The 8,182-nt window shown below is 50.7% G+C and overlaps 1 long non-coding RNA gene across 1 annotated transcript; it reads right to left on the reverse strand.

The window, feature by feature from the left end:
* Window positions 1–220: 220 nt before the first annotated feature.
* LOC140116378 (uncharacterized) lies at window positions 221–4,944 on the reverse strand. The gene is made up of 2 exons (XR_011852743.1): window positions 4,610–4,944; window positions 221–302 (listed from the first exon to the last, which is right to left on the reverse strand). It is a non-coding gene; the product is annotated as an uncharacterized lncRNA (long non-coding RNA).
* Window positions 4,945–8,182: the final 3,238 nt, after the last annotated feature.

Consider the following 8,182-nt stretch of genomic DNA (forward strand, 5'->3'; position numbering starts at 1 on the left):
CCCCTGAGGAATAGCTGTCCCCATGCCCTAAAACATAAACAGAAAAGCTAAACAGTAGAGACTCAAATTGGACTTGGCGCCTAGAAAAGTGTATATTGTAAGAGTTGGTGTGGAAGGGTTAGGTATATGTTGGTTATTTGCAGTGTCTGGTGCAACCCCGGGAGAAAATGAGCAAAATTATAAAGAAAAAAGGAGGGTTCAATAAGTAGACAGAACATGGTCCAATAAGAATATGAGAATTTTATTTGGGCTGCGGATTTCAACACAGAATCAGCGTCTTCATCAGGCCTGAAGCAAATAATCTGTACAAATAAGATATAAAAATATACATAAAATACAATAAGAACAATGGAAATAGAATGTTCCATACAAGTCTATTCATTTACATAAAATACCAATCAATAAATGGTAAATACCATAAATACTAATAGTGGGTAATAATAAATATAAAGATCGAGAAATTGTATATAAAGTAGATTATCTTTATGCAGTAAATACATAGAGGCAGGAAGGAACTTGGCCTAGATAAAAGGTAGTAGCACGGTAAGGAAATAGGCAGGTTCAAAAGAAGGGAGCAAGTCGATAGATATAGAAGAGGTGATAATGATGAGGGGCAAAAATGCCTAACGGATGCCTCCCTGCTCTCTGCTGTACCTCAACTTAGGAGCTCATGTGATATATGTCCCCTAGTGGTGGTGTATAATGTGTATGTAGTGATTTCCCCCTAGTTGTGGTGTATAATGTGTATGTAGTGATCTCCTCCTAGTGGTGGTGTATAATGTGTATGTAGTGATCTCCCCCTAGTGGTGGTGTATAATGTGTATGTAGTGATCTCCCCCTAGTGGTGGTGTATAATGTGTATGTAGTGAGCTCCCCCTAGTGGTGGTGTATAATGTGTATGCAGTGATCTCCCCCTAGTGGTGGTGTATAATGTGTATGCAGTGATCTCCCCCTAGTGGTGGTGTATAATGTGTATGTAGTGATCTCCCCCTAGTGGTGATGTATAATCTGTATGTAGTCATCTCCCCCTAGTGGTGGTGTATAATGTGTATGTAGTGATCTCCCCCTAGTGGTGGTGTATAATGTGTATGTAGTGATCTCCCCCTAGTGGTGGTGTATAATGTGTATGTAGTGATCTCCCCCTAGTGGTGGTGTATAATGTGTATGTAGTGATCTCCTCCTAGTGGTGGTGTATAATGTGTATGTAGTGATCTCCCCCTAGTGGTGATGTATAATGTGTATGTAGTGATCTCCTCCTAGTGGTGGTGTATAATGTGTATGTAGTGATCTCCTCCTAGTGGTGGTGTATAATGTGTATGTAGTGATCTCCCCCTAGTGGTGGTGTATAATCTGTATGTAGTGGGCTCCCCCTAGTGGTGGTGTATAATGTGTATGTAGTGATCTCCCCCTAGTGGTGGTGTATAATGTGTATGTAGTGATCTCCTCCTAGTGGTGGTGTATAATGTGTATGTAGTGATCTCCTCCTAGTGGTGGTGTATAATGTGTATGTAGTGAGCTCCCCCTAGTGGTGGTGTATAATGTGTATGTAGTGATCTCCCCCTAGTGGTGGTGTATAATCTGTATGTAGTGATCTCTCCCTAGTGGTGGTGTATAATCTGTATGTAGTGATCTCCCCCTAGTGGTGGTGTATAATGTGTATGTAGTGATCTCACCCTAGTGGTGGTGTATAATGTGTATGTAGTGATCACCTCCTAGTGGTGGTGTATAATGTGTATGTAGTGAGCTCCCCCTAGTGGTGGTGTATAATGTGTATGTAGTGATCTCCCCCTAGTGGTGGTGTATAATGTGTATGTAGTGATCTCCTCCTAGTGGTGGTGTATAATCTGTATGTAGTGATCTCCTCCTAGTGGTGGTGTATAATGTGTATGTAGTGAGCTCCCCCTAGTGGTGGTGTATAATGTGTATGTAGTGAGCTCCCCCTAGTGGTGGTGTATAATGTGTATGTAGTGAGCTCCCCCTAGTGGTGGTGTATAATGTGTATGTAGTGAGCTCCCCCTAGTGGTGGTGTATAATGTGTATGTAGTGATCTCCCCCTAGTGGTGGTGTATAATGTGTATGTAGTGATCTCCCCCTAGTGGTGGTGTATAATGTGTATGTAGTGATCTCCCCCTAGTGGTGGTGTATAATGTGTATGTAGTGATCTCCTCCTAGTGGTGGTGTATAATGTGTATGTAGTGATCTCCTCCTAGTGGTGGTGTATAATGTGTATGTAGTGATCTCCTCCTAGTGGTGGTGTATAATGTGTATGTAGTGATCTCCTCCTAGTGGTGGTGTATAATCTGTATGTAGTGATCTCCCCCTAGCGGTGGTGTATAATGTGTATGTAGTGATCTCCCCCTAGCGGTGGTGTATAATGTGTATGTAGTGATCTCCCCCTAGCGGTGGTGTATAATGTGTATGTAGTGATCTCCCCCTAGTGGTGGTGTATAATGTGTATGTAGTGATCTCCTCCTAGTGGTGGTGTATAATGTGTATGTAGTGATCTCCTCCTAGTGGTGGTGTATAATGTGTATGTAGTGAGCTCCCCCTAGTGGTGGTGTATAATCTGTATGTAGTGATCTCCTCCTAGTGGTGGTGTATAATCTGTATGTAGTGATCTCCCCCTAGTGGTGGTGTATAATGTGTATGTAGTGATCTCCTCCTAGTGGTGGTGTATAATGTGTATGTAGTGATCTCCTCCTAGTGGTGGTGTATAATGTGTATGTAGTGATCTCCCCCTAGTGGTGGTGTATAATGTGTATGTAGTGATCTCCCCCTAGTGGTGGTGTATAATCTGTATGTAGTGATCTCCTCCTAGTGGTGGTGTATAATGTGTATGTAGTGATCTCCTCCTAGTGGTGGTGTATAATGTGTATGTAGTGATCTCCTCCTAGTGGTGGTGTATAATGTGTATGTAGTGATCTCCTCCTAGTGGTGATGTATAATGTGTATGTAGTGATCTCCTCCTAGTGGTGGTGTATAATGTGTATGTAGTGATCTCCCCCTAGTGGTGGTGTATAATGTGTATGTAGTGATCTCCCCCTAGTGGTGGTGTATAATGTGTATGTAGTGATCTCCTCCTAGTGGTGGTGTATAATGTGTATGTAGTGATCTCCCCCTAGTGGTGATGTATAATGTGTATGTAGTGATCTCCCCCTAGTGGTGGTGTATAATGTGTATGTAGTGATCTCCTCCTAGTGGTGGTGTATAATGTGTATGTAGTGATCTCCCCCTAGTGGTGGTGTATAATGTGTATGTAGTGATCTCCCCCTAGTGGTGGTGTATAATGTGTATGTAGTGATCTCCTCCTAGTGGTGGTGTATAATGTGTATGTAGTGATCTCCCCCTAGTGGTGGTGTATAATCTGTATGTAGTGATCTCCCCCTAGTGGTGGTGTATAATCAGTATGTAGTGATCTCCCCCTAGTGGTGGTGTATAATCTGTATGTAGTGATCTCCCCCTAGTGGTGGTGTATAATCTGTATGTAGTGATCTCCCCGTGGATACAGGTGTAGCAGAGCCGTGGATACAGGTGTAGCAGAGCCGTGGATACAGGTGTAGCAGAGCCGTGGATACAGGTGTAGCAGAGCCGAGGTTACAGGTGTAGCAGAGCCGAGGTTACAGGAGTAGCAGAGCCGAGGTTACAGGAGTAGCAGAGCCTAGGTTACAGGAGTAGCAGAGCCGAGGATACAGGTTTAGCAGAGCGGAGGTTACAGGTGTAGTAGTGCCGTGGATACAGGAGTAGCAGAGCTGTGGATACAGGTTTAGCAGAGCGGAGGTTACAGGTGTAGCAGTGCTGAGGTTACAGGTGTAGCAGTGCTGAGGTTACAGGTGTAGCAGTGCTGAGGTTACAGGTGTAGCAGTGCTGAGGTTACAGGTGTAGCAGTGCTGAGGTTACAGGTGTAGCAGTGCTGAGGTTACAGGAGTAGCAGAGCTGAGGTTACAGGTGTAGCAGTGCTGAGGTTACAGGAGTAGCAGAGCTGAGGTTACAGGAGTAGCAGAGCTGAGGTTACAGGAGTAGCAGAGCCTTGGATACAGGTGTAGCAGAGCCGAGGTTACAGGAGTAGCAGAGCCGAGGATACAGGTTTAGCAGAGCTGAGGTTACAGGTGTAGTAGTGCCGTGGATACAGGAGTAGCAGAGCTGAGGTTACAGGAGTAGCAGAGCTGAGGTTACAGGTGTAGCAGTGCTGAGGTTACAGGTGTAGCAGAGCTGAGGTTACAGGAGTAGCAGAGCTGAGGTTACAGGAGTAGCAGAGCTGAGGTTACAGGAGTAGCAGAGCCTTGGATACAGGTGTAGCAGAGCCGAGGTTACAGGTGTAGCAGAGCCGAGGTTACAGGTGTAGCAGAGCCGAGGTTACAGGTGTAGCAGAGCTGAGGTTACAGGTGTAGCAGTGCTGAGGTTACAGGAGTAGCAGAGCTGAGGTTACAGAGCTGCGCTCCTGCGCTGGTTAATGTTGCGCTCCTCTCCGCGCTGCGCTCCACGTGGCAGGTAATAATAGGGATGAGCCGTCACTAGACCTGTAATTCCCATCCTGCTGACAGGCACAGCTCTATTATGTGGTGACAGCAATAATTACCCCTCCCCCGCTACCTGTCACTGAATGACTCACCCACCGCAGCATCCGCAACATTCCCCTGCAGCCGGGATGGTCAGGTGCTCCGGATGGTCAAGTGCTCCGGATGGTCAGGCGCTCCGGATGGTCAGGCGCTCCGGATGGTCAGGCGCTCCGGATCGTCAGGTGCTCCCTATGGTCAGGTGCTCCGGATGGTCAGGCGCTCCGGATGGTCAGGCGCTCCGGATGGTCAGGCGCTCCGGATGGTCAGGCGCTCCGGATGGTCAGGCGCTCCGGATGGTCAGGTGCTCCGGATCGTCAGGTGCTCCGGATCGTCAGGCGCTCCGGATGGTCAGGCGCTCCGGATGGTCAGGTGCTCCGGGTCGTCAGGTGCTCCGTATGGTCAGGTGCTCCGGGTCGTCAGGTGCTCCGGATGGTCAGGTGCTCCGGGTCGTCAGGTGCTCCGGATGGTCAGGCGCTCCGGATGGTCAGGCGCTCCGGATGGTCAGGCGCTCCGGATGGTCAGGCGCTCCGGATCGTCAGGCGCTCCGGATCGTCAGGCGCTCCGGATGGTCAGGTGCTCCGGGTCGTCAGGTGCTCCGGATGGTCAGGTGCTCCGGATGGCCAGGTGCCCCGGATCGTCAGGTGCTCCGTTTTATACATTATTCCGGGCTGCCACATGTTCTAGATTGTTCTGGATTATGAGATTTTCTGGATTATCAGATGTTCTGGATTTTTGTTATTCTAGACATTGATGACTTAATGTCCTTCTCTTTAACCCTTCGATTGCTGAAGCTTATTTTTTTTTGGGGGGGGGGGAGGGCCCTTTAGATCTCCAGACCTCCAGTGAAGACTGACCCATAACAGGAGACAGAACAGGACACCGTGTATGACATCAGAGCCGTACTCCACTCACATCCAGAGCTGCAGTCCTGCCAAATCCTCTTATACTGTATCCACATCTAAAGCTGCAGTCCAGCCACATCCTCTCATACTCCAGTCACATCCAGAGCTGCAGTCCAGGGAGGCCACTGCCTAAATAACCTCTAACTCCTCCCACAATAGGATCCCACCCACATATTATAAGTCCCTCCCTGCCAAGCCTGTCATGCCTGCTCTACGCCCAGCTACATCCTCCCTTACTCTAGTCACATCCAGAGCTGCAGTCCAGCCACATCCTCCCTTACTCTAGTCACATCCAGAGCTGCAGTCCAGCCACATCCTCCCTTACTCTAGTCACATCCAGAGCTGCAGTCCAGCCACATCCTCCCTTACTCTAGTCACATCCAGAGCTGCAGTCCAGCCACATCCTCCCTTACTCTAGTCACATCCAGAGCTGCAGTCCAGCCACATCCTCCCTTACTCTAGTCACATCCAGAGCTGCAGTCCAGCCACATCCTCCCTTACTCTAGTCACATCCAGAGCTGCAGTCCAGCTACATCCTCCCTTACTCTAGTCACATCCAGAGCTGCAGTCCAGCTACATCCTCCCTTACTCTAGTCACATCCAGAGCTGCAGTCCAGCTACATCCTCCCTTACTCTAGTCACATCCAGAGCTGCAGTCCAGCTACATCCTCCCTTACTCTAGTCACATCCAGAGCTGCAGTCCTGCCACATCCTCCCTTACTCTAGTCACATCCAGAACTGCAGTCCAGCTACATCCTCCCTTACTCTAGTCACATCCAGAGCTGCAGTCCTGCCACATCCTCCCTTACTCTAGTCACATCCAGAGCTGCAGTCCAGCTACATCCTCCCTTACTCTAGTCACATCCAGAGCTGCAGTCCTGCCACATCCTCCCTTACTCTAGTCACATCCAGAGCTGCAGTCCAGCTACATCCTCCCTTACTCTAGTCACATCCAGAGCTGCAGTCCTGCCACATCCTCCCTTACTCTAGTCACATCCAGAGCTGCAGTCCAGCCACATCTTCTCATACTCTAGCTACATCCAGAGCTGCAGTCCTGCCACATCCTGCCTTACTCTAGTCACATCCAGAGCTGCAGTCCAGCTACATCCTCCCTTACTCTAGTCACATCCAGAGCTGCAGTCCTGCCACATCCTCCCTTACTCTAGTTACATCCAGAGCTGCAGTCCAGCCACATCCTCCCTTACTCTAGTCACATCCAGAGCTGCAGTCCTGCCACATCCTCCCTTACTCTAGTCACATCCAGAGCTGCAGTCCAGCCACATCCTCTCATACACTAGCTACATCCAGAGCTGCAGTCCTGCCACATCTTCTCATACTCCAGTCACATCTAGAGCTGCAGTCCAGCCACATCCTCTCATACTCCATTCACATCCCGAGCTGCAGTCCAGCCACATCTTCTCATACACTACCCACATCCAGAGCTGCAGTCCTGCCACATCCTCTTATACTCTAGCCACATCCAGAGCTGCAGTCCAGCCACATCATCTCATACTCCAGTCACATCCAGAGCTGCAGTCCAGCCACATCCTCTTATACTCTAGCCACATTCAGAGCTGCAGTCCAGCCACATCCTCCCTTACTCTAGTCACATCCAGAGCTGCAGTCCAGCCACATCCTCTCATACTCCAGTCACATCTAGAGCTGCAATCCAGCCACATCCTCTCATACTCCAGTCACATCCAGAGCTGCAGCCACCATTAGAGATCTTTGGTGGTGAATGTAGCAGTGCCGATGCTGCGGAGCGACATCCCGATCCCCGGGGAGGCGTCTCCATGGTAACATCCCGCATAATATCCCTAAATCTACACCAAATACTGGAGCTACAGAACGAAGGGTTAATAAAAGGCAGACATTAACCCCCTCTGTGCTGGACAGGGCGGGAGCCGAATCCTCTGGCTGCTTACACTGACACCCGGGGACCATCTACTCATTACATTACATCAGGAAGCTCCGCCCCCCGCTGGTGGAGGAGCAGGGGGCAGCAAGAAGGAGCAGGGGGCAGCAAGGAGGAGCAGGGGGCGGCAAAGAGGAGCAGGGGGCGGCAAGGAGGAGCAGGGGGCGGCAAGGAGGAGCAGGGGGCGGCAAGGAGGAGCAGGGGGCGGCAAGGAGGAGCAGGGGGCGGCAAGGAGGAGCAGGGGGCGGCAAGGAGGAGCAGGGGGCGGCAAGGAGGAGCAGAGGGGAACAAGGAGGAGCAGGGGGCGGCAAGAAGGAGCAGGGGGCAGCAAGGAGGAACAGGGGGCAGCAAGAAGGAGCAGGGGGCGGCAAGGAGGAGCAGGGGGCGGCAAGGAGGAGCAGGGGGCGGCAAGAAGGAGCAGGGGGCAGCAAGGAGGAGCAGGGGGCAGCAAGAAGGAGCAGGGGGCAGCAAGAAGGAGCAGGGGGCAGCAAGAAGGAGCAGGGGGCAGCAAGGAGGAGCAGGGGGCAGCAAGGAGGAGCAGGGGGCAGCAAGGAGGAACAGGGGGCAGCAAGAAGGAGCAGGGGGCAGCAAGGAGGAGCAGGGGGCAGCAAGGAGGAACAGGGGGCAGCAAGGAGGAACAGGGGGCAGCAAGGAGGAACAGGGGGCAGCAAGGAGGAACAGGGGGCAGCAAGAAGGAACAGGGGGCAGCAAGAAGGAACAGGGGGCAGCAAGAAGGAACAGGGGGCAGCAAGAAGGAACAGGGGGCAGCAAGAAGAAACAGGGGGCAGCAAGAAGAAACAGGGGGCAGC

Source organism: Engystomops pustulosus, chromosome 2 (assembly GCF_040894005.1).
Source record: "Engystomops pustulosus chromosome 2, aEngPut4.maternal, whole genome shotgun sequence".
In the NCBI taxonomy this organism is placed as follows: domain Eukaryota; kingdom Metazoa; phylum Chordata; class Amphibia; order Anura; family Leptodactylidae; genus Engystomops; species Engystomops pustulosus.